The following is a 27,327-nucleotide window of genomic DNA, read 5'->3' as shown; positions in this document are numbered from 1 at the left end:
AGCTGCAATCTAAAACTGTTTTCCCAGTGCGACAGAGATACATGTTGTAAACAGGGTATGCACTCTTTCTAATCAACGGGGTTTATCGATCACGTGACTTTTCCACTGCCGCCGATTAGAAAGAGGTATGGTATGTTAAACAGTAAATGGTTAAGTTCAATTAGTTACTACTATAAACAGCCCGGATTAACCGATAATAGTATAAAAGGCCCGGTTTCAGGTAAAATTTATTTTAGGCTTTTTTATGGGAGTACCGTCTAGTCAGTGTTAATTGCAAAAGACCAACTCTGTCTACCTCGGTGGCTTATCGCTCCGGGTGGGTCTTAACAATAGGCCAGGTCAGATAAACTTAATAATATTTACGACCGCACTAATTGAATTCAAACCATTTACTGTTGAACAAACCATACATAGGTATCCCGATTACTACATTTTTTCTGTTGCACTGGGGGAACAATTTTAGATTTCAGCGTGCAGTTTAGGTATTATATCTCTATATATGAATAATAGACTTTTCTGTTAAGAGGATGTTGTCTTTTTCGTATTTTACTTGACCATTAGGGCTAATGTTTTTTATTGAAACACGAGTTGATCACAAATAAATTTTTCCCTCCATGCAAATAAATAATGTATTAACCCTATTGTTTCTTGGTCCGTAGCCAAAATGTACTATTTGTGCACTGAAAAAAATATTGTACATAGTACCAATGAACGCCAATCATTGACTTTTTTTACATTGATTCAATGAAAATTTCGTTAATACTATAAACATGTAGTCATTAAGTAACGACCATATTCATTATTACAATGTAATTCTATTCATTAAAAAATAATGAATAGAATCATTATTCCAATGAATCTTTTTATCTATCCAATGACTTTTTCATAATACTAATAATTTGTTCATTGTATATATGAAATTATACATCAGGATTATGCGGTTAAATTAATGAATATAAAACGTTGCACTAATGTACAGTGTTCTTTAAATTACGAACTCGTTTATTGAATCAATGTTTTCGTAACATCAAATCAATGTTTTCGACTTTGATTAATGCCTCGATACATTGTTTTAATGTAACGCAATCATTGTGTTAATGTAATATACCTGAATCAATAATCAATTCATTGGAGCAATGATCTTGTACATAAACCGGTACATTTCTTAAAACTCTATAAGTGTTTTTATTGGTGTAAAAAAATCACGTGACAACAGTTGCAGCCTCCTAGCAGACAGTCACCCGGCAGACTCTGAGGAGCGGTGTTTGGCACTAGTGATTTGGTTGATTTTTCTAAGGTATGTATTTACATATATTTTTAACTATTTATAAATTATTTTGTTGGATTTCTATAAAAATAAGTTGTACTTCTATTTCCACTTTTGCAGATTGATATGGACTTTGGAGTGGCATTGGAAATGGGAATGGACTTATGGATGGATGGGACAGCAATAATTTCGAAAGAATTATCTCCTTTCTTCGGTGTGAAAGTCATATCAAGAATTAAACAAATAAATTTTTATTTGAAAAGATTACCCATGAAGACATTACGGAATGTAAGTACCTATTCCATTATTCAATCCTGCATATTTAGTATTAATTAATTTTTGTTCTCTGTAAATTTTTTCAAAAGCTAATTCGACACATAGTTAAAAGAAAATATAAACCATTTGAAAATATTTCTAAATGGTATAATCTTATAAAAGATTAGTAAATTAAATCTTTAGGTGATTAAACCGTAAATAATTGAAAAATATTATTAACTCTTGCAGTCGGTAGTATCTATCAAAGTAAAAATAAACGTCTCAACATCTAGCAATTTTTTTCAGGATAAATTAAAATATTTCTATAAAAAAAGTGATACCCAAAAATACAACTATGTTCACTATTTAGATTTATTTTTTTTATAATAATTATTAATATAAATTGTAGATGGCTAACATGCAGTTATTCTTTGGGTTCTACATCGATATTTTGTACGAACTAATAAAATATACCATCAGAGATTTCCAGTAATCATTCTTACATCGGGAAGACCCAGCAAGAAGTCGAAGATCATATTAGATTTTTGAAATCAAAGAAAAATGCCATTCAACCATTTGTTTTTTGTACGGGTGGTGATAATTAATCCCAGAGAGATGTTGTATTTATGGAGATGTTATTGTAGATGTATTTATTTTCACGATATCAGGTATACATTTTTTATATAATATAAATATATTTTTCCGCAAATCGCCAGGAAATTTTGACATTCCTGTCAAAATTTCTTGAAGAAAAAGTCAGGACTTCATTACTGTAAGGAAATGTCATTTCCTTACTGTAAGGAAATGATATTTCCGTACAGTTGTTAGTGTTCTACATAAATGATAATACAACCTCAATACGTTTCCATAGTAACCCAAGTAATTTTATTAGGAATTTCAAAGCACCATTTATTTGGGAATAAAATTATCGCGTTTTTTTTTAAATCAATCAATATCTGTCGAATTTTAAACGATTTGCGGAAAAATAGTATGTTTACCTCGTAGGAAAAGCCACATTCCTGGACTCTGTGTTGCTAAGTCTCGGCTTGCGCCTCGACTTAGCAATCTTCACAGTCGTCCAGGAATGTTAAGCTTTTCCTACCCGGTAAACAATGTACTATTTATATATTTTATAAGAAGAATCAATTTCTGTTATATTTAGTTATTCAGTTTTTTCCAGATTACATTATAAAAAGTTGTTTGTGTTAATTAAAAATATATGTCTTTTTTTTTCTTTAAACTTATAGATATTACTTAACATTAGTTTGAGAATCGGCAAAAAATCGTTGCTTCAACCTATATTTGTAATATTTATGTAGATACTAAGTCGTCAATTTGTTTACTTATTAACTATTTGTATGTTATATACAAATATACGCGAAGATGACATTCACTGAACCAAAAAGTACGTAAATATAATGAAAAAAACATTGATTCAAAAACGGAGAGCATTAATTTTCGTCCAATGATCAGTATCGTTGGTCCAATGTAAGTAGATACATTAACTTATGCTCAAAAACATTAATTTTTATGAATTAGTACGTTCATTCAATGTACTTTCGAGTTAAGAATTAATGTACCGATACATTGATTCAATGTACCGATTCATTGATTCAATGTACCGATACATTGATTCAATGTACCGATACATTGATTCTTAACTAGAAAGTACATTGAATGAACGTACTAATTCATAAAAATTAATGTTTTTGAGCATTAGTTAATGTATCTACTTACATTGGACCAATGATACTGATCTTTGGACGAAAATTAATGCTCCCCGTTTTTGAATCAATGTTTTTTTCATTATATTTACGTACTTTTTTGGTTCAGTGTGCTTCTTGATCTGGTGCTTTGCTCCTAATTTTGTATCGAAATCTCTGATGATCATTGTTAATCGCGTTTTACGTTCTTCGAGGGCCAATATAATTGATTAGTAAAATACTTCTATATGTTCTTCTGTATGATCTGATGTTGCATATTATACTTGTACGATCTTAGCTGTAGTTCTTTTCATTTTTAATGTCACGTAAATTCCTCTAAATGTGCTTATAAATTCGGTAATGGTTCTGTTTACTATGAATTCTACTCCATTGTTGTTATTGTAATCGTGTTTCACGAATTAAGTTGAATTCTCTGTTCACCTTATTAATCACATCATATCTCAATTATATCACATTTTATTTTGAATAGATCTTTCTCTTACTCTTTCAAATTTTTTCGTCTTCATTTAGGTCTTCACTTAGCACATACAATCTTATAATGTATGTGATTATATTCAATTGTAAGATTATGCTTCAGTTGGTTTTCATACCATAGCACCTTATTGCCTCTCATGTCGTTTATTCCTTTTATTATTTCTTACAGATCTTTGAAGATAAGTAAGAAGGTTTTTCAGTAATATAGCACCTTATTGCCTCTATACCACCTTATTGCCACCATACCATCAGCACCTTATTGCCATACTTGGCTAAGTGTAGAGCTTCATGATACGATACAATATCGATACTTTTTAAGTATTGAGTATTGTATTGGTTATGCCAATAAAGTATCGTATCGTGTATCGATATCGGCAATACTTTCTTATAAAAATATCGTATTGATATTGATTTCGATACGATATAGATACAATACTCGATAAAATATCGACATGAAAAGGATTAAATTAATAAAAAAAAACAATTCTTTAGAAATAGGATAAATTACATTGTAACCTCACAAAGAATATTATCTTTTAAAGAGTTCTTCGTTCATCTGTTCACACAAATGAGTTCTTTGGTACTTTTATGTTTTAAAGAGCATCTTTTATTCGTTAGTATTTTTTTTTGTTCCAGCGTTGCCTCAGAAAAAAGCCGTTCGACTGGTACGGACGTCGTTTGGACACAAAAGATCCCTATCTATTCGAGATAAAACTGGGAAAACACTACTATATGATTTACCCCATAATAAAATATTTATGTCTGGTCCAGGTCTTGGAGATTGCAAGTAGTTCTCAATTTCTTTTCAAAAACATCGATATTATCTGATGATTTTAAAAATAAAATATCGAAATTGATTGACTTATTGGGTTCATCATCCTTCTCTCTCGCATTAATGAAAAGCATACGCACTTGTGCGTCTTATAACTCTTATATTTTAACTGTATAATAGGCCTTATGTAGCACTCACGTGGCGTTTTATTTTTCTTTCTCGATATTGATATTTTCAATAATATCGCGGCAGGCGTATCGACAATACAAGAGTATTGTATTGATTTCAAAGAATGAGTATCGTATCGACATTAATATTGCTAAGGTATGTATTGTATCGGTATTGTATTGATTTTCGATACGATATCAATACAAAATCGATATTTTTATCGAATATCGTGAAGCTCTAGCTAAGTGAGAGCTTAAAAAAAGGATCGTTCTCTACAAGTAGCTCTAAAATGCCTAAGTAGTTCCCATTATTTTGTGAATCAAGGATCTCTGTATCACCTCTTAATGCTAATTCGCGGGAAGATAGAAACCTAATTACATTAGGTTTGTTCCAACACGACCGAGAACCGTCACTAATCGGTAATGCTCCTGCGCAGTAAACAAAATCCGTTCCAACAAAAATATGATCGTCATCGGATCGTCCTTCCCACTGTTACAACAAGAATTCTGATCTTTCGGTGACGGTTTCGTGATGATCATTTCAGTAATCGGGCAAATGCATGTGCTGGTTGGACTGACTTGCGCACTAGGATTTAATTCTTTAAATTTTTTGAGCCTTGCAAATTTTGAGCCTTTAAAGCACACAAGCTGTCACCAACAAAAATGACAAATGATAATGATAGATAAATCATTATCATTTAAAGCACACAATCTTTATAGCACACAATATCTTTAAAGCACACAAGCTGTCACCAACAAAAATGACAAATGATAATGATAGATAAATCAGTTATCAGTCAGATAACCGTTCCAACATCGGTTTCCAAATTACCGTCATGGGACGATAACTGGGCGATACAATTACGAACATGCGCACAACAAACGGTACAAGTAGTTTCGTGACGGTTTCTGGACCGTCCAAAAGTTCATGTTGGAACAAACCTAGAGATTACTCTTTTCGGAACTTGCTTGATTAAATTAAATTTCCAAAGAGTTACTCTTGCTCTTACTATTTTTCTAAGAAACCGTGCATCCTGTCAAGCAGTAGGTACTGTTCCTTCTACCAAACGGCATTCATTAGTCACTTAGGCTTTCAACAAAGGCTTTCTATGTTGACAAAAATATGCATTGTAATGTAGTTTTATGCGTTCACCATCACTTTTATGGTATTGCGCGATATTGGAATTTTGCCTCATAATATGATTTATAGTTGTTACAGTCGGAAAAATGGAAGATTGCCCATGAACGATCACATCAATCACTTATTTTGTACTTGCTGTCTTTTTAAATAACAAACGTTTGTTATTTATAGAAAAGACAGCAAATAACAAAATAAGTGATTGATGTGATCGTTTATGGGTATTCTTTCATTTTTCCGACTGTATTTAATTCTATTCTAATTATTGCTTTTTCGGTTTGGGCCCTACGAGGCCCCTTGGCAACTGCCTACTTTGCCTAATGGTTAATCCGGCGCTGCAGTCATCGCAGTGTCACAACTGGTTAACTCACAACGCTAGTGGCGCCGCATGTTAGTACCGTTGAATACCTTCTTCTTCTTCTTAAATCAGGCGATACTCGTTAGACTCTTGTGCTTGGTGGTAAGGCCATTGTACCATAAATTGTTTTTCTCTCTCTAAACTATAATAAGTTTTGCAGCCTCAAGGAAGGTCAACAGTTTTCTTATTGGTAGTTTTAGGATCTCTTCTGGTTCAAACCTGAGTTGACCAGTGAATTCCTGACTTACATCGCTTTGCACATTGCAATGGTATAGTATATGAATGGCAGTCTCTCCTTCCTTGTCACACTTTCTGCACCATGGTTCATTCACCTAGTTTGTATAGGTGGTTTCTATATATATAATAAGCGAGTCTTCTACAGCTGTCGCCGCTTCTCGCATCCTAATTTCCAGCGATTTCTGTCGAAGCAATCTTCAGTTTTTAAGTCTCTGGCGGTCATTGCATCTTCGACATCTTCTCTCCAGGATCGTCTTGGTCTATCTCGTTTTCTTCTTGTGGGTGGAGTCCATTTTTCTATTTTTTTCGGCCATCTATTTTCAGGCATTCTCTGAAGGTGTCCATACCAGTTAAGTCTTTTGGCTTCGATTGTGTCTATTATATCTGAATCGATTTCCATTTGTCTCCTAATATCTTCGTTTTTCACCCTATCAAGTCTAGTGAGTCGGCAACATCGTCTCCAATAGTTCATTTCCATCGCCTTGATTTTTGACTTGTTTCTTTGGTTGATTTCCCAGAGTTCAGCGCCGTACAACCCAATACTTTCTATTATTGTTTTATACATTCTTCTTTTATTTTCTTTTGTTATTTTATTACTCCACAATAGTCCGTGTAGCTGTCTGGTGGCTGATCTTGCTTAGCCAATCCTGGAATGTATTTCGTCGTTACTCCCTGCTTTTGAAGATATTTGGACTCCTAAGTATTTGAAGACTTCTGTTGGATTTATAGTTCCCATTCCAATTTGTAGGCGTTTTGGTGTTTCTCCTACAACTAAGTACTCGGTTTTTTGTATATTAATTGTAAGGCCCCACTTAGTGTACTCCTCTTCCAGTTTTATGAGCATATAGTCTATATCACTTTCGTCTTCAGCTAGAATGGCTTGGTCGTCAGCGAAGTGTATTGTGTACAATCTATCGTCATCGAAGGTGGTTTCTTAAACGGCAATATTCAGTCACCATTCAGTGACCGTTTTGATATCTCGTTAATTGAAGTTCATCAAATTATTCGAGGTTTTTTATCAATATTCTTGATTTTTTTTAGTCTGGATTTGCCTTTGATCTGCCACAGAAAGGTTTTTGTTTTGCCAACATATCTGCTTGTTCATTCCCATGCACACCTTTATGACTCGTCCGACACCCATATTAACCCCTTTGCTACCAAGCGACTCATATATCAGCCACATCGATTCTTTGCATAGACCAGTGTCTCACCCATGAGCCGAGGATCACACTGCACACAGTGGTAATTTAAAAAGCTATGGTCTATGAGGACGAACCTTTGGTAGCGAACGTTTTAAAGACACTTTATTGTCTTTTACCAGGCTGTTAAGAAGATCTTTCCAGTTCCTCACCAGTTTTCATTTCGTGAGTGGGTTCTTTACGTTCATCAATGAATGCCACCAAAGCAAATATTTCAACCTGAAACTGAAACACAATTGTACTTATATTGACCTAGGTTGTAAGATTTATTACAGTTGCATGTTTGCCCAAGGACTCCTGATCCAGTACCGTGGGCAGTTTTATACACGTCAGTGAACCATATTAAGTCCCCATTAATATTTTTGATTTTTTGTTCTCTAGAGATGGTATAATAATAATTGTGTTAATCTGCTCAGTGAAGATTAGTCCTGGTGTCATCCTAACTGAGTTCATCATAAAGATGGATTCCTGAAGTATAATCTCAGTAGTGTTTGTGTGATTAAATACCTTATCTTATCAATTGCCTGGTAATTTGGGGCAAAATTTCAAAATTAGGAGCATTTTTTAGCGAAAGGTTTTATGGGAGTATGGTTATTAACAGTCAGAAGTAGGGTATTCTCATTAATTGGCATTAATTGGTTTAAGGCCGTCTGAAAATGGCAAAAAGAGCACTGAATGCTGGAATTCAGGGAAAGAGACCGGTTGGAAAGCCAAGAAAGCGCTGGGAAGACACAGTAAACAACGACGCACAAGCACTTTTCGGAGTCCGTGCATGGAAAAGAGCAGCCAGAGACAAGCAAGGGTGGAGGCAAAAAATAAAGGAGGCCAAGGATCAATTTAGGCTGTAGTGCCGTAGAAGAAGAAGAAGAAGAAGAAGAAGAAAGTGGTGGGTATTAGAAGTGACCACATTTAAACGGTGGCCAATAATGAAGGTTTTACTAAAGTTATCATAAACGTTTTCTTTCCAATGTGTTTTCATACATTTGCTTTTTATCTTTTATTTGAATCAACTTTCATCACTAGATTTTATTACCTGCCCTATTTAAATTACTCATTTTCTATCTAAAAACGAGATAGAGCTATTAGACTAAATAGGTACCAACTTCCTTATGCAAACGACCGTTGTGCATCGTGAACAGAAAACACCACAAAGTCTCGTCTTAATAACCGTTAGAGTGCACTCGATGCATGACAAACTGTGCATACACCTTCGCTTGTTGCATAAAAATTTTTGTTTTATTTGCGAAACCCCATCGAGCGAAGTAGAATCCTTATAGAACAAAAGATTTAAAACAAGTATAGAAATCGAATGACATATAATTATCAGGTTATTATACATGTTATTATTTTAATATGAGACGACTAAGAATGACTAAAGCTTATTATAGACCTGCTGGACCTAACAGAAAATAGTGAATTGATTATAAATATAATGTAATTGAAGATCGAGTACAGCATGCGAATACTAAAAGGAGCAGGAATTAACAATCAAGATATAAAAATAATTAGAAACCTTTACTGTATTCTGACGATCGATACTTTACTGTATTCGACTGAAATCTCACAGTTGAAGATGAACACACCGAATAAATATGTAAAAATCATGCGAGGAGTGAAACACGGCTGTATTTGTATTTTGTCTTTTCTAATCTTCCATGATAGCATTAATTTACACCAAAAAATCAAAGAAATGACAGGTTCTAGAAAAAGCACAATAAGGAATACCATTAAAAATGATAAAGGGGATATTATTACTGATGTGAAGGAGAGATTGTGTCACGGGACCAATTACATCCAACAACTATTTAATGATGAAAGAGAAGAACTGTCATTAGTAATCACAGAGGATACCGGACCACCAATATTAAGAGAAGAATTCATATACGCCATTAAAAACACAAAAGATGGTAAAGCTACGGGACCAGATGATGTGCCCATCGAATTATTCAAAGTTATTGATGAAGATGTTATTGATGTAATACTTGAACTTTTTAATCTAATTACCAGAGAACGGCAGTTCTCGCCAGTGGCGCACACCCACAACCCCCTACACGCGACGCTATACATCAGGGGTGGGCAAATACTTTTAAGCGCGGGCCAAAATGAAATTTTCAAAATGTCTCCCGGGCCGGAGACCTATACCATACCCAGTATGTGCGCTGCGCACACGCGAATGTTTTTGGTGGATGTTTTTCTCCCTCCAAGAAATTTTTTTGACAACAATACTATAAGTATCATTTTAAAGAATTTGGACAAAGACATTTGACTGTTAATAATAGATAATACTAATAATAAATTGTCTTAATTGGGTGTGGGTGTACATGCGAACCATTTGTTCCCAGTAAAATTACGAAATTTTTAAGCCATATTATATTAAGCCATAACAAGGATCCAGATAAAAAATGAAATTCAGAAATTCAAGAGCAGCCTTTATGAAGATAGGGAAATTTCCGAGTAACCAAAGATTCAATCTGCAAATCTGATATCGAATGGTAAAACGTTATGTCAAGTTAACCATCATCGACGAAATTCAAAGGAGACAACTGATCTTATATGGTCATGTAGAAAGAATGGACGACGACAGGCTGCCAAAACAAATTTTAAAATTGACGCCAAGGGAAAGAAGAGAGGAGGGCCGAAACAATCCTAGCTCTGTGGCATTCAGAACGTAATGTCAAAAGGGAACCACCCTGGCGAACGCAACGACGGGCGAACGAATCTGGAAACTGGGAACCGGAAGGCAGAGAACCCTATGAAGAACCGGGGTAATAATAAAAATGGTATGTCCACTCTATTCTCGTTTATTGGATTGTTAATGCTGACTTAATGAAAAAGCTGGAAGCTTTTGAGATGTGGCTTCTTAGGAAAATTTTGAAAATACCATGGACCGATCATATTACGAACGAAATGGCGAGAAATCGTTAAAAGGAGAAAGACAGCAACGAGAAAGGGCACATACTTAGAAATGATAAGTACGTTGTTGTAAGTTGTTGCAGCAGCTGATTACTTACTTTTACTTAGTCCTATGCCTTTCTACCTTTAGGTGTAAGGTTAGCAGCTGATTATGAAGGGTAAAATCGAAAGAAAAGGGCCCTGGTAGACGACAAATACCTTGTCCGAAAGATATTCGCGCCTGGACCGGGTTAAACATAGATGCTTTTAAGAAAAACAGAAGATAGAGATTCATTTCATTGAACACTATGAACACTAATACTGTTGATTTCAACAAAATCGCATAAAAGAGATGAAGAGCGCAGGCGCAAAACTTCGGACCAATGCTTTTTAAACTAAAACTAAAAAATATTTTTGAAAAATTTAAACGCAGAATGAAAAATTATATTATTACCGAGCGCCGAAAATCCCTTAGAATAAACAAACAGTTTCTTTTTAAATGAGATATTTGAAATTAAAAAACACATTAAATTTTCTCTTCTTTTTCACTCCTGTGACTTATTAAAATAAACATAGAACTTTTCAGGGACTTTCGGCCCTCGGCAATAATTTAATATTTCATTCAACGTTTAAATTTTTCAAAAACATTGCGCCTATGCTCTTAAAAAAATTCCTTGCGGGATTTCTCAACGGGCCGGATAAAGTAAGCAAAAGGGCCGGATCCGGCCCGCGAGCCGGCTTTTGCCCACCCCTGCTATACATACATATATACACACAATTTTCGATTTTCTAAATCTGACTGAATTGAAAATTGGGCAAACTCCCATCTTAAAGTTCAGGAAAAGACTCACCAATTCTTATGTCAACCATCCATTTTGGTCCAAGGGTGTGGATTTTACGGCTCTTCTTATTTAGGGTCTGTTTTTCGTTCTCGTCCCCAAAACTCCCAAAAACTTCGAAAATTTAAGTCCGACCTTTGCGGCTTCTAATAGTACTGATAATTACCTTTCCAACGCCTGTTTAATTATGAAAATCGGTTATACCATTCAAAGTTACCGATATGACTCAATTTGTATTTAAAAAAGGGAAAATGTTTGTAGATATGAATGTATGTATGTATGTGACTGGAAAAGTTAAACCGATCTGAATTTTTTTTCTGTGTTTGAAGAGGGACTTAAGGCTGATTTAGAACCGGTGTAGTTTGTGAGTTTTGACCACCCATAAGCCAGCTATAGGACTTGGTAGGTACAAAACAGCATATTTTTGGGGGTATATATCTTCGGTTCAAGAAGAGACAGGAGAACCGCAAATACACCAAATCAATAGTGTTGAGTTAAGCTTTCAAATGGTGTGTAAGACGTCACGATCAGACATACAAACAGCTCATTATAGCCGAAAAACTGAAAAACTAAACTTTGAAAATGTTGGTTTTTCGACAATTATTCAAAGTTTCAACCTACGAATTGCGCCAATAACTGAGCGTTTGTAGAAGGAGTCTAGACAAATCTAAAGGTGTATACCTCATATCCGGGAAAATTTAAATTTTTAAGTTATAGGCTTCAAAAGTATGATCAAATCTATTATCTATGGAAAAAAACGGTTTTTCAAGCTCAATAATTCCTGTAATAGTGATAGTGCTGTAATAATGATACTACTTGTCTATACGTTTCAAATTCATGTTTAGTGATCAAAATCCGTTAAACCGTTTCAAAGGTATTAAGCTACAAAAGTATAATCCAATTAACGATTATTCCGGAAATGGTTTATGTAGTTGTAGTGGTTACCGCTAAATTTAATCTGGCAACGGGCATTCCGAGTTTATTTACCGGACATCCCAATATTTTTTTTTCAATCTATTTCGAATAGAAAAAAATATCTAGTGTAACTGTGGCGCGTTTTACTTCAAATTGAGCAAATATTATGGAAAAATCTTTTAAAATAAAACTAAAATTTTGTTTTGCATCAAAATGAAAATACATTTTCGCGCAACGTAATATTCATATCAGATCTTTTGTAGCTGGAATATTGTATGCGCCATTCATTTTTACGGCGTTTAGCGGTTTTTTATTCTTGTATATCAGACTGCCACAATCGCCAGACAATGGCTGCAATCGAACTTTGTAGAAATTCCCAAAAAGTCAAGTGCAACAACCTGCTTAGGTTACAGAACAATATCTTTAATGAGTCACACACTTAAAACATTTTTGAAAATAATACACAGCAGAATTGTTAAAACTCTTGAATATGAAATTAGTGACACACAATTTGGCTTTAGAAATGGTATGAGCACAAGAGATGCTTTGTTCAGCTTGAATGTGCTGGCTCAGAGATGCATGGACATGAATCAGGATATGTACTTATGTTTTGTAGACTTTAAAAAGGCATTTGATAAAGTTCAACCTAAAAAGCTTGTAGATATATTAAAAAGCAAAAATATTGACAGTCGTGATATGAAAATTATATCTAATATATATTGGACAAACTGCGAAGGTAAGAGTTAGCAGCCAGGACACCCAAGATATCAAAATACAGAGAGAGGTCCGTCAGGGTTGCGTGGAGTCAATGTATACAGTGAAGCGGTATTTCAAAAAGCGCTTTCAGATTCAATAGAAGGTATATCTAGCAATGGAGAAATTTTGAGCAACTCTAGTTTTGCAGACGATACAGTAATAATAACGGATAACAACAATGTATTGCAGAACGTAACTAATGCAACTCCTTAATGAGCGCTGTCGTGAGTACGGACTGAAGATGAATTTAAAGAAAACACTAAATGCATGATCATGACTAAATCAGCACACCCAAACATCCAATTAATTATTGAAGATACTGTAATTGAGAGTGTGGATAACTACAAATACTTAGGAACATGGATAACATCAAATGTAGACCAAACCAAAGAAATTAAGACACGTATTGAAATAGCACGTGCATCATTTATTAAACTCAAAAAGTTTCTATGTTGTCGGGATATAAGGTTAGAACTACGTCTAAGGATGCTTCGGTGTTACGTGTTCTCTACTCTTCTTTATGGCTTGGAAGCGTGGACATTAAAACAAGTAATCTGAATAAGTTAGCCGCCTTTGAATTTTGGTGTTACAGAAGAATCCTACGAATATCATGGATTCAAAGAATGTCAAACGTGGAAGTAACTAGAAGGATAGGAAATAAAGTGGAAATAATATTAACTATCAAAAAACGAAAACTTGAGTACTTGGGACATGTGATAAGAGGGCAAAAGTACTCATACAACTTATTATGCAAGGCAAAATCCGAGGAAAGCGAAATGTGGAAAGACGAATAACATCCTGGCTTAAGAACTTAAGGGGAATGGTTTGAATGCAGTAGTACAGAGCTATTTAGAGCGGCAGTCAACAGGATCCGCATTGCCATGATGATTTCCAACCTTCGATAGAAGATAGTATTTAAAGAAGAAGAATCTTCTATCTCTATTCTGAAAAAATATTCATCGAAGTTTTGCATGAAACTGAAAAAGGTATTCTACTAAACGGGTACTGCCTAAACAACATCAGGTATGCAGATGACACCATAGTATTTGCGGACAACCCAGAAGACCTACAAGTCCTTATGAATAACAAAACCACTTATTACAGGCAACAATATGGACTCAATATAAACGTAAAGAAGACAAAGCTTATGACCATTAGCAAGAAAAAGATAACCGAAGGTCAGCTTTACGTCAACCAAACCCCTGTAGCACCATAATAAATAAAGAATGGACCAACAACCAAGAGATAAGAGCGCGCATCGGAAAAACTAGATACACCTTCAACTGAATGGGGGCCTTCTTCAAGAGCCACAACGTCTGTCTTGGCATAAAATTAAGAATGCTGCGATGCTAAGTCTGCAATGTCCATTTTTTATGGCGCTGAATCGTGGACCTTGAACGAATACATGTGTAGAAAATTGGAAGCATTTGACATATGGTTGGTGACTGTATCGGATAATACTTAAAATCTCGTGGATTGACCGGGTCACAAATGAAGCGGTCCTCAGAACAATGAAGAAGGACCGGGAGGTACTGATCACCATCATATATCGAAAGTTACAATACTTCGGAAAATTATACGAAATGAATCCAGATATGAACCATGAGTGAAGCCATTCTGCAAGGAAAAATATTTGGAAAGGGAGGTCCAGGAAGAAGAAGAACATACTCGGTAAAGAACCTCAGAACCTGGCTCAACACAATATCTGTGTAGATTTTCTGAGCTGCTGCAGATAAGACAAAGATGCCATGATGATCGTCAACATTCGTCACGGATAGAAAGAATAATGTAATGTAATTAATTAAATAATTAACGACACAAGAATAAATGATATCAAATCTCAGTTTAATGAAGACTGCATTTGAATAAAAACTAGCCTACAGCTTCTAAACTTATTTTCATTGAACAAAATTGGTATTTAAAAATTATAATGAAGTAATCAATGCTTACTCATATTATAACTCTAAAAACAGGATTAAATAAAAAGCAATATTACATAAGGATTAAAATTTTTAACATCTATCAAATTTCTATCAAATTTTTGGTATACCAGGTCCACAATTATAGTGTCTAGACTTATTAGACCAGGGCATTTAGCACTAAAAACACCAGAATCAATAAATTTTTAAATACAGCACCCAGAGACTTGCAGTTTTTGCATTATGTTCAGGATGACGTCAGGAAAAAAGTCTACTATTCAAAAATGGGTGGAAATGCATAATTCATAATGCATATAAAGTGCATAAAATGCATCCAAAATTGCATAAATATAAAAATAAAATCAAAATCAGTATAATAAGGAACAAAACTTATCATTTGGGGGATTTTTGGAGTCACTGAATACGATTACGCCATCAGAACTGAGCCTCGGATCACCTGGTGCCCAAGGTCACGGCATGAGATGTCATCTTCTGGAGTTTTTATGGTTTTTGGCATTAAATCGATGCAAACGGATTACTCACGAGTTTTAGGTGTCGCTAAATACTAATATTATATCGGAATTGACCTCAGGGGTAACTGGTGCCTTGGGTCGCTACTAAGGCACGTCATCTTCAGGAGATTCGAGGGATTTCGGCACTATATTGATGTAACTGGACTACTCGGGGAGTTTTTGAGGTAGTAAAACACGAATATGCCATCAGAACAGACCTCTCTATCACCTGGTGCCCAAGGCCACTGCAAGGGACGTCATCTTCTGGAGTTTCGTGGGTTTTCAGCATAAAATGGATGCAAATGGATTACTCGGGGAGTTTTTGAGGTCGCTAAATACGAATATGCCATCAGAAGCGAATCTTGGAGAACCTGGTGCCCAAGGTTATTGCTAGGGGCGTCATCTTCTGGAGCTCCGAGGGTTTTCGGCATTCAATTGATGCAAATGGATTACTTACTAATCGGATTTTGTAATTGTTGAACACGATTGCGTCATCAGAATAGACACCAGAGCATCTGGTAACTAGGGCACGTCACCTTCTAGAGTTTCGAGTGTTTTCGGTACCTAATTGATGCAAATGGATTACTCATGGGTTTTTGGGGTTTCTGAACATAAATACGCCATCAGAACAGACACCGGAGCACCTGGTCCCGAAGGCACGTTATCTTCTGTAGTTTCGATAGTTTTCGGTACTAAATTAGTGCAAACGGATAACTCATGAGTTTTTAGGGTTGCTGAATATGAATATGCCATCAAACCCAACCCACGCAGCATCTGGTGCCTACGGCAGGTCATCTTTTGGAGTTTCGAGTGTTTTCGGTACTAAATTGATGAAAACGGATTACTCATGGGTTTCTGAGGTGCTTGAACACGAAAACGCCATCAGAACAGACACCGAAGCACCTGGTGCATAAAGCACGTTATCTTTTGGAGTTTCGAGGGTGTTCGGTACTAAATTGATGAAAAATGGATTATTTTTTGGTTTTGGGGTTGTTGAACACGAATATGGCTTACATGAGGAATTCTGGGGTGTCTTGTGATTACGGTAATCACTAATAACGTCAGCGCATATTAAGACTCATATAAAAAAAATAAATAGATCAACATAGTAGAGTTCGTATTCTGCAAACCCAAAAAGCCATGAGCAATTCGTTTACATAAATTTAGTACCAAAATTTTTCTAAAATCCATAAGATGATATACCTTAGGCACCAAGTGCTCCGGTGTTTGTTCTGACGGCGTATTTGTCTTCAGCAACCCCAAAAACCCATAAGTAATCCGTTTGAATCTATTTAATGCCAAAAACCCTCAAACTCCAGAGGATAACGTGCCTTAGGCCCAGGTGCTCCGGTGTCTCTTCTGACGGCGTATTTGTGTTTAGCAACCCAAAAAACCCGTGAGTACTCTGTTTGCATCAATTGAGTACCTAAAACTTTCGAAACTCCAGAAGATGACGTGCCTTAGGCAACAGGTCCTCCGGTGTTTGTTTTGATCGGGTATTCGTGTTCAGCATCCCCAAAAACCTATAAGTAATCTGTTTGCATTAACATAGTACCGAAAACCTCGCCTAGCGGATGACGCCCCTTGCAGTGACACTAGGCACCAGGTTCTACGATGGTCTGTTTTGATGGTATGTTAGTGTTTAGAGGCCTCAAAAACCCCCGAGTAATTTATGTTCATCAATTTAATGCCAAAATTCCTTAAAACTTCAGAAGATGACGTCACTTGTAGTGACCTTGGGCACCAGGTGCACAGGAGATCGGTTGTGATGGCATATTCGTGTTTAGCGATCTTAAAAACCCTGCAGTAATCCATTTGCATCAATTAAATGTTGAAAGCCATCGAAACCCCAGAAGATGACGTGCCCTAGTAGCGACCCCATTGCAGTGAGCTTGGTTCCAGGTGATCCGGAGGTCTGTTCTGATGGCATGTTCGTGTTTAACCACCTCAAAAACCCCCCGAATAGTTCAGTTGCATCAATTTAGTGCCGAAATCCCTCTAAACTCTAGAAGATGACGTGCCTTAGTAGCGACCCTGGGCACCAGGTACTCCGAAAGTCAATTCTGATGGCATATTAATACTTGGTGACCCCTAAAACCCGTGAGTAATCCGTTTGCATCGATTTAATGCCGAAAACCATCGAAACTCCAGAAGATGACGTCTCTTGCACTGACCTTAAGCACCAGGTGATCCGGGGGTCTGTTCTGATTGCGTAATCGTATTCAGTGACCCCAAAAACCCCCCAAATAATAAATTTTGTTCCTTAGTATACTGATTTTGACTTTATTTTTATATTTATGCAATTTTGGATGCATTTTATGCACTTCCACCCACTTTTGAATAGTAGACTTTTTTCCTGACGTCATCCTGAACATAATGCAAAAAACTGCAAGTCTCTAGGTGCTGTATTTAAAAATTTATTTATTTTGTGCTAAATGCCCTCGTCTATATGTATAATTGTGGTAAAAGCGGTAAATCAAGCAATACACACAGCTGGAGTTAAAGAAGCTTTGAACTTTTAAAATGGCCGTGCTAAATCCAAGGACCGTACAAATTTTATACGAGATATCCCGATTTACATAGAAAATTAGATTTATAAAAAAAGTTAGGCGCATAAACATATACAATAGAAGAAATAAAGAACAAAAAATATTTATTTACAAAATTATAATACAGCTATACAAAAATATTAATGTGTGAGGTCAGAGTCACTCTCACTATTATCTGCTAAATCAATTACAATACTTTGAAAACTATCTAAATGAAGATAGGAATTCAACTTTTTCTAAATGTATAACTTTCTCTATTATGTGCAATTGCACTTTGCCAGCTGCTAATATTAATATTTTGTACTTCACTATTAATAAGTTTAATTACGGAAGAGCTTACGGTAGGTGTAACATTTTTTTTTCTCCTAATGCAAGATTTTAATTGTTGCCACATGTGTCCTTACCTACTTACTTAGTCCTAAGCCTTCCTATCTTTAGGTGTAGCTGGTGGAGTTGAGTTTGGCATTGTAGTCTCCATGCTTTCCGATCTTGCGTTAGGTTTCTTGCACTTTCCAATGCCAATCCCTTCTTCTCGACTTCTTTCCTGATTTCATCTACCCACATAACTCTTGGTCTTTCGCTTTTGTTTTTCCCCTGCACTCTCGTTTCGAACACTCGTTTTGTTAGCCTCTCGTTCGACATTCTACACACGTGCCCGAACCATCTAAGTTGTCCCTCTACTATTTTTTCATTGATTGGTTCTAGTTTTAGGTTTTGTCTAATTGTTTCGTTTCCTATTTTGTCTGTCCTCTTTCTGTTTGCTATTTTCCTCAGGAACCTCATTTCCATAGCATTGACTCTGGATTTTTGTCTCCCCGTCAATGTCCATGTCTCGCTGCTATACATGATTGTTGGTCTAATAACTAATTTAACGACTGCCGTTTTTACTTTCTCCGGTATCTCTTTTTTCCCCAAAAATGTTGTTTTCATAGTGTTAAATAAGCTTCCTGTTCGTCCCATTCTCTCGTTTATTTCCATGTCTTGTTTACCATTTGATTCGATTATTACTCCTAGGTATTTAAAATATTCCACTTGCTCTAGTTGTTTCTCGTCTAATTCTATTGCGTGTGTATTCCTCGTAGTTGAAATTAACTGTTTTTGTTTTCTATGTATTAATTTTCATATTTATGTTTGATAGTTCTTCTCCTAGCATTTCAAGATTGTTCTGTAGTCTTCTCTGTTTTCTGCTATCAATACCATGTCATCTGCAAATAGTAGCTCCGATAGTTGAGTCCGTTTCATTTGCCAGTATCCTAATGTTAGTTTTCTCATTCTTCTCTTGGCTTTCTTTATCGCTAAATCCAAGGACCGCACGAATTTTATATGAGATATCCCGATTTACATAGAAAATTATATTAGAAGAAATAAAGAATAAAAAATATTTATTAATTAAATACATATTTACAAAATTATAATACAGCCATACAAAAATATTAATGTGTGAGGTCAGAGTCACTCTCACTATCATCTGCTAAATCAATTACAATACTTTGAAAAGTATCTAAATGAAGATAGGAATTAAACTTTTTCTAAATGTATAACTTTCTCTATTATGTGCAATTGCACTTTGCCAGCTGCTAATATTAATATTTTGTACTTCACTATTAATAAGTTTAATTACGGAAGAGCTTACGGTAGGTGTAACATTTTTTTTTTCTTCTAATGCCAGATTTTAATTGCTGCCACATGTGTTCAATAGGATTAAAAATACAATAACGGTGGTATTCTTAAAATTGAAAAGCCATATTTTCTTTTTAAAATAGAAAGAATTTCGATGTGAATTTATTAATTTTAAGGGGTTTTATACCCGAGATCTGTGGCTTTGCCCAGTATCTTAGTCGAGGAAATGAAGCATTTTGGCTCGCAATTTTTTCGTCCAGCATGGATTTACTTGAAATTTTCACAGAAGGTAGGGAATAGTCCAAGGATCAATTTTTATATCATGCCGCTGTACGCTTAAATCTTTTGGGTGGTTTCCACCCCATCTGGGAATTTTTTATTACATTTTAACCATGTAAATCGATGTAAAAAGTAATTCTAAGAAAAAAATGTTTTTTACATTATCTTCGTAAAACTAATATTTTTCGAGTTATTCGCGCTTGAAACTAACAGTTTTTCGACTTTTTTAGAGGGTTTTTTGAGACTACCTCGAAAAATATGCATTTAATCAAAAAAACTGTAGATATCAAAATTGTATCTTTTAGTAACACAAACCAAATTATTTTTCTGTAATATCTTTAAGACCAATACAAACCGAGATACGGCATGTTAAAAGTTAGCTTTTTTCGTCAAATGCATAATTTGAAATATTCAAAACCAAATAACGGAAAAACTTTGCATTTTTCGAGGAAAACTTAAACAATCTTTTTTTTAAGGATACAGTTAGATCTTTAAAAAAATATTAATACATATAAAGCTTCTAGCACGAAAATTAAGCGACTTATGATCAAAAAAAGGTCGGTACCTGCTTTTGTTTATGAAAAAATCAGTGAAAACAACCCCCCAACTTCCCTCCTAATTAAAAATTGGTCTTCACCTTTCTGTAATTCCTTTTATATTTATATTATCAATACACCCAAGAAGTTTGACCTATTTAAAAGGCCTAATTTTAGAAAAATTGGAGTTTAAAGAAAAATTTATTTTTTGCAATTTCCTATTTTTTACCTTTTACTTCAAAATACCTCCGAAAATACTGGAGATACGAAAAAAATCATGGATTACTAAATTGTAGCTTTTTTAATAAGTAAAATTCCCTTGTGCATATATTTTCATTAGAGTGAACAGTTAGCGAGATATAGCTGTTTAAAATCTCTATCTACGAGCAAACGCCCCCTTATTCGAGCCTTTTAAACCCACCCCAATTAAAAACTAAGAGATCTTACGGAATTTAGTTTACACAGTCTTATAACTCTTCAAAAATCCTACAAAATTATTTTTGAAAAAACTATTCATATTTGTACATATTTGTAAATTCGTATTTTTGTGTAAATAAATGTTTTTATAATTCTTTATTTCTACTTTTCTTTCTGTATAGATCTATTAAATTATCTACTTATAAAAATTCTAATGTTGTTAAGGGGGTTTTTTAAGGGTTGAAATATTATGATATTATATCCTAAAGTATAAAACAATCATTATTTAACCAATTAAAATCAAATTTTACCCATATTAAACTTTACAATGTTTTTATATAATTTTTGACAATAAGGGGTAGGTTACACCCCTAAAAATAATCAACGCCCTTAAGCATGATATAGAATATGAAGTACAGGGTGAGATGATCCTAATCCCAAATTTTTATGTAAATCGATGCAAGCCGAAATTATTCTTTTAGAATAAGTAAATTTTTTATATATAGCTCCAACAAGAGTGGTTTTAAGGGTTGAAATATTATGATAGTATATCTTAAAGCATAAAACAATCATTATGTACCTAATAAGAACCAAATGTTGACAATATTAAAGTTTAAAATGTTATTTTATAATTTTTTACAATTATGGGTAGTTTTCACCCTTAAAAAACCCAAAGCGTACAACGGCTCAATAAAGAAAATGAACTAGAGGGTGTAATGAGCCTAATCCCAAATTTTTGTACAAATCGATGCTGGACGAAAAAATTGCGAGGTTTTGCCATTTTTTCAGTTTCATTTCCTCGACTATCTAAGTTTTTTAATGTGTTGTTTGGCAATTGCTCTTCTATGAAGGATTTATAATAGGACGAAGCTCTGATGATGGCACGTAATGTACTGAAATCTGACTAATAAAAAAACATTTTTTACACACTATAAAATTTTTTTGAGAACATACACCTGTTTGCCAGTTTGACCTACTTAAAATTGTATGACCCATGCTTTCTGCATATTTATCACAAGCATATTCTTTTTTATAGATAAGGTCTTTAAAATTAGCAATACCTACTCGTAATGTTTTTTTCGTAAATGTTTCTTCAAAATAAATATCATTATAGAAGATGTAATATTGAATAGTAATTTTAACGTCATTGGCACAAGGAGTTTTATTTAATTGTCTACTATAAAAAGACGCACTGTCCATAATAATTACACTGTTTGGCGGTATATTTCCTAAATTTATTATATCCTAAAAATATCTTCCACCTATAGATATCTATCCTACTAATCAGGATGTTTCGTTGAAAATTCAAAAAGAAAAAGAGCTGTTAACCACAATAAAAACAGCCAAAATCGAATACCTCGGTCACATCATGAGCAACAGCGAGGGATATGCACTGCTGCAACTAATATTACACTAATTACAAAGAAAAGTAGAAGGAAATCATTGACCAGGAATGCGAAGGATTTCCTGACTGAAAAATCTATGTATACGTGGTTCACCACAACAACCACAAATATTTCCAGAGCAGCAGTGTGCAAAGTACAGATTGCTATGCTGGTCGCCAACATCAAAACGTATAGGCATTACGAGAAGAAGAAGAATGGTATATTTGCTATTAATTTATTTTTTAACCAGTCTTGAGATACCTCCGCGATTGGTGATAATGGACGCTATAACGGTTCAATTTTCCGCGTGTAAAATCTAACTCAATTTCGTCTAAACAGCTTGTTTGGGCAGGTGCTGTATCGACATGTGTATTCGAATGCCATATTCCCCATAAACCGTCTATTTTCACACTCAACGTGGGAATTGGTATCTAGAACTGGAAAAAATCATTAACACTTAATCCACTAATGGTCATAACTCATTTGAGGATTAGGGTTCTGAAGCTATGCTGCGATGTTGATAAGGTCCTTTTTTGCATATCTTTGACGACCGTTGAAAAAGTGGCGTACCCACGCAGTCAGTTCTTATTTAAGCAGAAATCTGAGAAATCTTGGCATTCGTGAGTTAAACTTTGTTGCAGTAAGTTGAGTTGTTTGAGTCATGTGGTGAACGTTAGTTGTTTTGTGATGGACCAGCCTGGACTTGTCTGGCAAGTGTTAAAAACCCTTTTTCTTCATAGAACACTCGCTGTGAATAATTAATTTTGTTCACAGGGCTGGTCCCAAGTCCCAGTTACCACCTATCGCTAAGTATCTGAATCCACATTACACTGTGGCCAAAGCTATTCTTTGTCGCTCCTTTTATTTCGACTTTGCCGCTGGGTATATGACCTGGCCTAGATAAAGAATTCCTGTAAGGGCATCCCCTACATCTGTTTCACGTAAGTTACGCATTCATTAGAAGTATTTAGATATGTCTTCTCGCGTGTCCAGAGCAAGGACCTTATGTTTGTGTTTCTTCTGTGGGATAAGTTCATTGACTTACAGTTTTAGCTCATTTAGTGTTAATAGTGACATTTACGTATATGCCGGTCACTTTTTTTTAGTTTTACCATTTAAATAAAAGACATTTTCATCATGTAATTTTTTTTAAAGTATTATTAAGTATTAGATTTATGATTTAATAAGCAAAGAGCTCTTTCCTTTTTAAGGTTTGTAAGTGAACGGTAAGATTTTTAGATTTCATTTAGAGTACGATTTTTTATTTTTTTGAGTAACTATTCAATTTTTTTTTTTGAGTTAATAAGAGTTATATTTGTTCACTTACATTTCGTATTTTTTTAGTTTTGCGGTGTTGGTGAATATACCAATTTATATGCAGTGGTAATAATTATTACATTCGATAGTTATTATGTCGTCAACTTTTGTTTTAGAGATTAACTGTTTAGGTATTTTTTTGGTTCTTTATTTTGTTGTTGGCGATCTTATACTGTATATACAATGTACGTATTGTGTAAATATTAAGATTACATTGCGTTTTTAATAAATGTTTTATTAAAGTGTACGATGTTGAATTTTATTTAATTATTATTTACAGCTCAAGACTAGAATATTATTGTGTTGTTGTAGCAGCAAAATACCTGGCGCCCTCTGTTTTTTAGTTTGTGTATTCAGTATTTACGTTTTCTTATAGTCCATGAGTCAAACCATCAGTTAATGTTATCTATTTATCTTTTGTCTATCGTCGTTTCATTAGCTCTATTCGCATATCATTATTTATTCATTTAAGATCTTTCATTGCAACAGAAGCCCAACCCAAAGAACCACGCCCACATCTCTTCCGTCTGAGCAACGTGGCCTTTGTTTCGTCAATGTAAACGATTGGACCTTTCCATCTTCGGTCATTCCTTATTCCATCTAAGGATAACATCGTCCTGATCCTTCTGGTTCAGCCTTCATGACCCCTTGTCAATCCGATCATTATAACGCAAGATACATTAATATTTTTGACAGATAAAGACATACAGTTTGGAACGCGTTCCTCTACTGATCCGGCGTAGAATATCGTTACGCGTTTTCCTATATTGGAAGGTATTTTTGTTGCACCAGTGTTCGCTGTTGTTTAATCAACGTTTTGATGGAGTGTCGTGTGTGTTGAACCACGTCTCATTAATATATGGCCACATCAAGTGTGCCAGGCAGTTTGTACCAAAAGTTCATAGTCGTGTAATAAGACAAAAATAAAAAACCGCTAAACGCCGTAAAAAGGAGTGGCGCATACAATATTCCAGCTACAAAAGAGCTGATATGAATATTACGTGGCGCGAAAATGTATTTTCGTTTTGATGAAAAATAAAATTCTAGATTTATTTTGAAAGATTTTTTCCATAATATTTGTCAAATTTGAAGTAAAACGCTCCACAAAAGAGTAATTTTGATACAGTTTGCATTTTGAGGCTCTTTTGTGGCGCGTTTTACTTCAAATTTGGCAAATATTATGGAAAAAATCTTTCAAACTAAAACTAGCATTTTATTTTCCATCAAAATGAAAATACATTTTCGCGCCACGTAATATTCATATCAGCTCTTTTGTAGCTCGAATATTATATGCACCATTCATTTTTATGGCGCTTAGCAGATTTTTATTCTTGTATCAGGAGTTTTTCAAAGTTTTTTATAAATTAAATGTATGAAGTTGAATGTAATGTTTCTCGATTACACGTTAAGTGATATAAATGGTCGCCTTTGTCGCATTCTCTCCCAAATGATCTAGTAGTTACGACACAAGACTTGTGATAAGGCAATCCGAGTTCATATCCCAGCCATTATAATAATAATTATGACCTGCAAATGAACTCGGATTGCCCGATAAAATTTAGCGTCGTAACCACTACAACTACATAAACCCTTTCGGCGATAATGGTTAAATGGATTATACTTTTGGAACTCGATAACTTCTGAACGGCTTAACCGATTTTGATCATTAAACATACGTTTGAAACGTATTGACTAGTATCTAATGCATCCAAGGTCAAGTATGATAACTGAAGGTATTACGGGAATTATTGAGCTTGATAAACCGTTTTTCCCATAAGAAATGGATTTGATCATACTTATGAAGCCTATAACTTAAAAATTAGAATTTTCCCAGATATTAGGTATATACCGTTAGACGCGTCTAGAGTCCTACAATCGCTCAGTTATTGGTGCAATTCGTAAGTTGAAATTTTGAGTAATTGTCGAAAAACCAAAAGTTTAATTTTTCAATTTTAATTTTTCAGTTTTTTGGCTATACTGAGCCGTGTGTAAGTATAATATTGACAGCTTGAGTACCATTTGAAAGCTTAACTCAACACTATTATTTTGGTGTATTTGCGGTTTTCCTCGCTCTCCTTGAACCTAAGATATATACGCCCAAAAATATGCCATTTTATATCTACCTAGTCCTATAGCCTATAGCTGGCTTACGGGTGGTCAAACGTCACAAACTACACCGGTTCTGAATCGGCCCTGACCCCCTCTTGAGACACAGAAAAATTCAGATCGGTGTAACTTTTCCACCTACATACATACACACATATCCACAAACAATTTCCCCTTTTTAAATAAAAATTGAGTCATACTTCTGAGCTCGGTAACTTTTGAATGGTATAACCGATTTTCAAAATTAGACATGCGTTGGAAAGGTAATGATTAGTGTAATGATCAGTAAATTTTTAAAATTTTTAAGCGTTTTGGGGACGAGAATGAAAAACAGACCCTAAATGGGAAGGGCCGTAAAATCCACACCCTTGGACCAAAATGGAGAGTTGACATAAAATATGGATGGCCGAGTCTCTTCCTAAACTTAAAGATGGGATGTGGCCCAATTTTCAATTCAGTCAGATTTAGAAAATCGAAAATTTCGTGTATACATATACATATAGTGTCGCATGTGTACGAAAATGTATTGTACGCCACTAGCGAGAACTGCCGTTCTCTGGTAATTGATGTGTAAGGATGATTGATAACAGGTAAAGTTAACTGCAGTAGACTAAATTTGCTGGTAAAAAATATTATTGAAGAACTAAGTGATCTGACATGTGGTAGTGATCATAAATTGATTCTATACCTACCATTTCTATTATATACAGTATGTCAATTTAAAGAGGTGCCACCCTCTATATTTTGGACCCTTTAGAAAATCTAAAAATATGCAAAACACGTCAAATTTATTTGTGAGGGAACATTTTGTAGACCAGCTTTCAAGTAAATTACATCAATCCTCTAGTGGGAGCGGACACAACCCCCAAAATCTTTAATGGAAAGGGGTGTGAAAAGATCGTTCAACCACGTTTTCAAAAATATCACATACATTATATTTATTTTTAGTACTTTTGGAAAAATCATGTGACACCGTACAGATATTAAGTATCGCGTTCAGAACTCCAATTTTTTTGCGTATTGAACTCCAAATTGAATATTTTTTGAAGTAACACTGTATTACGATGGAAGAAACACTGTACGATGTTTACATCTAGCGACACGCGGTGGTGTTTACGATAACATAACCTATATAATTACAACACGTGCTAATTTGTTTATTCAGTGAAGTATCTTTGCTGTATAACCTTCAAATTATTATTTTTGCACAAGAATTGATTTCTCTAGTTCTCTATCCAAATATATTAGTAAAAATAAAAAATAAACAAATGAAAGTTGTAACTTATAACCTTAAAATGCCATTTCACATTTCTTCTTTTCTTATGTTACCTATAACTTAGCTTTCTTTCATCAGTGGCCTTTTATTTATAACAAAATTCTATTTAATGTCAGCCACAATCCACACCACGCATGCGTTTCACAACAATTATGTTATGATTTAACTGTAGGTGTAAAACAAGGAACAATGGAAAAATTGTATAATTTCACTACATAAATTTTCGTTATCATTCTTGAAAATAATTTTCGAAGTAAATCTCGGTCATGTAAAACGGCTCTTAGCCTTAAGGGGATATTTTGTAGATCACTTTTCAAATAAATTACATCAACCTCCAAAATATTTAATGGAAAGGGGGTTGAGTGATACCTCATTTTAAAGACGTTCAACTAACTTTTCAAAAATATCGCATATTATA

This window comes from Diabrotica virgifera, chromosome 2 (assembly GCF_917563875.1).
Source record: "Diabrotica virgifera virgifera chromosome 2, PGI_DIABVI_V3a".
In the NCBI taxonomy this organism is placed as follows: domain Eukaryota; kingdom Metazoa; phylum Arthropoda; class Insecta; order Coleoptera; family Chrysomelidae; genus Diabrotica; species Diabrotica virgifera.
The sequence above is the reverse complement of the archived record's forward strand: the minus strand, read 5'-3'. Positions refer to the sequence as shown.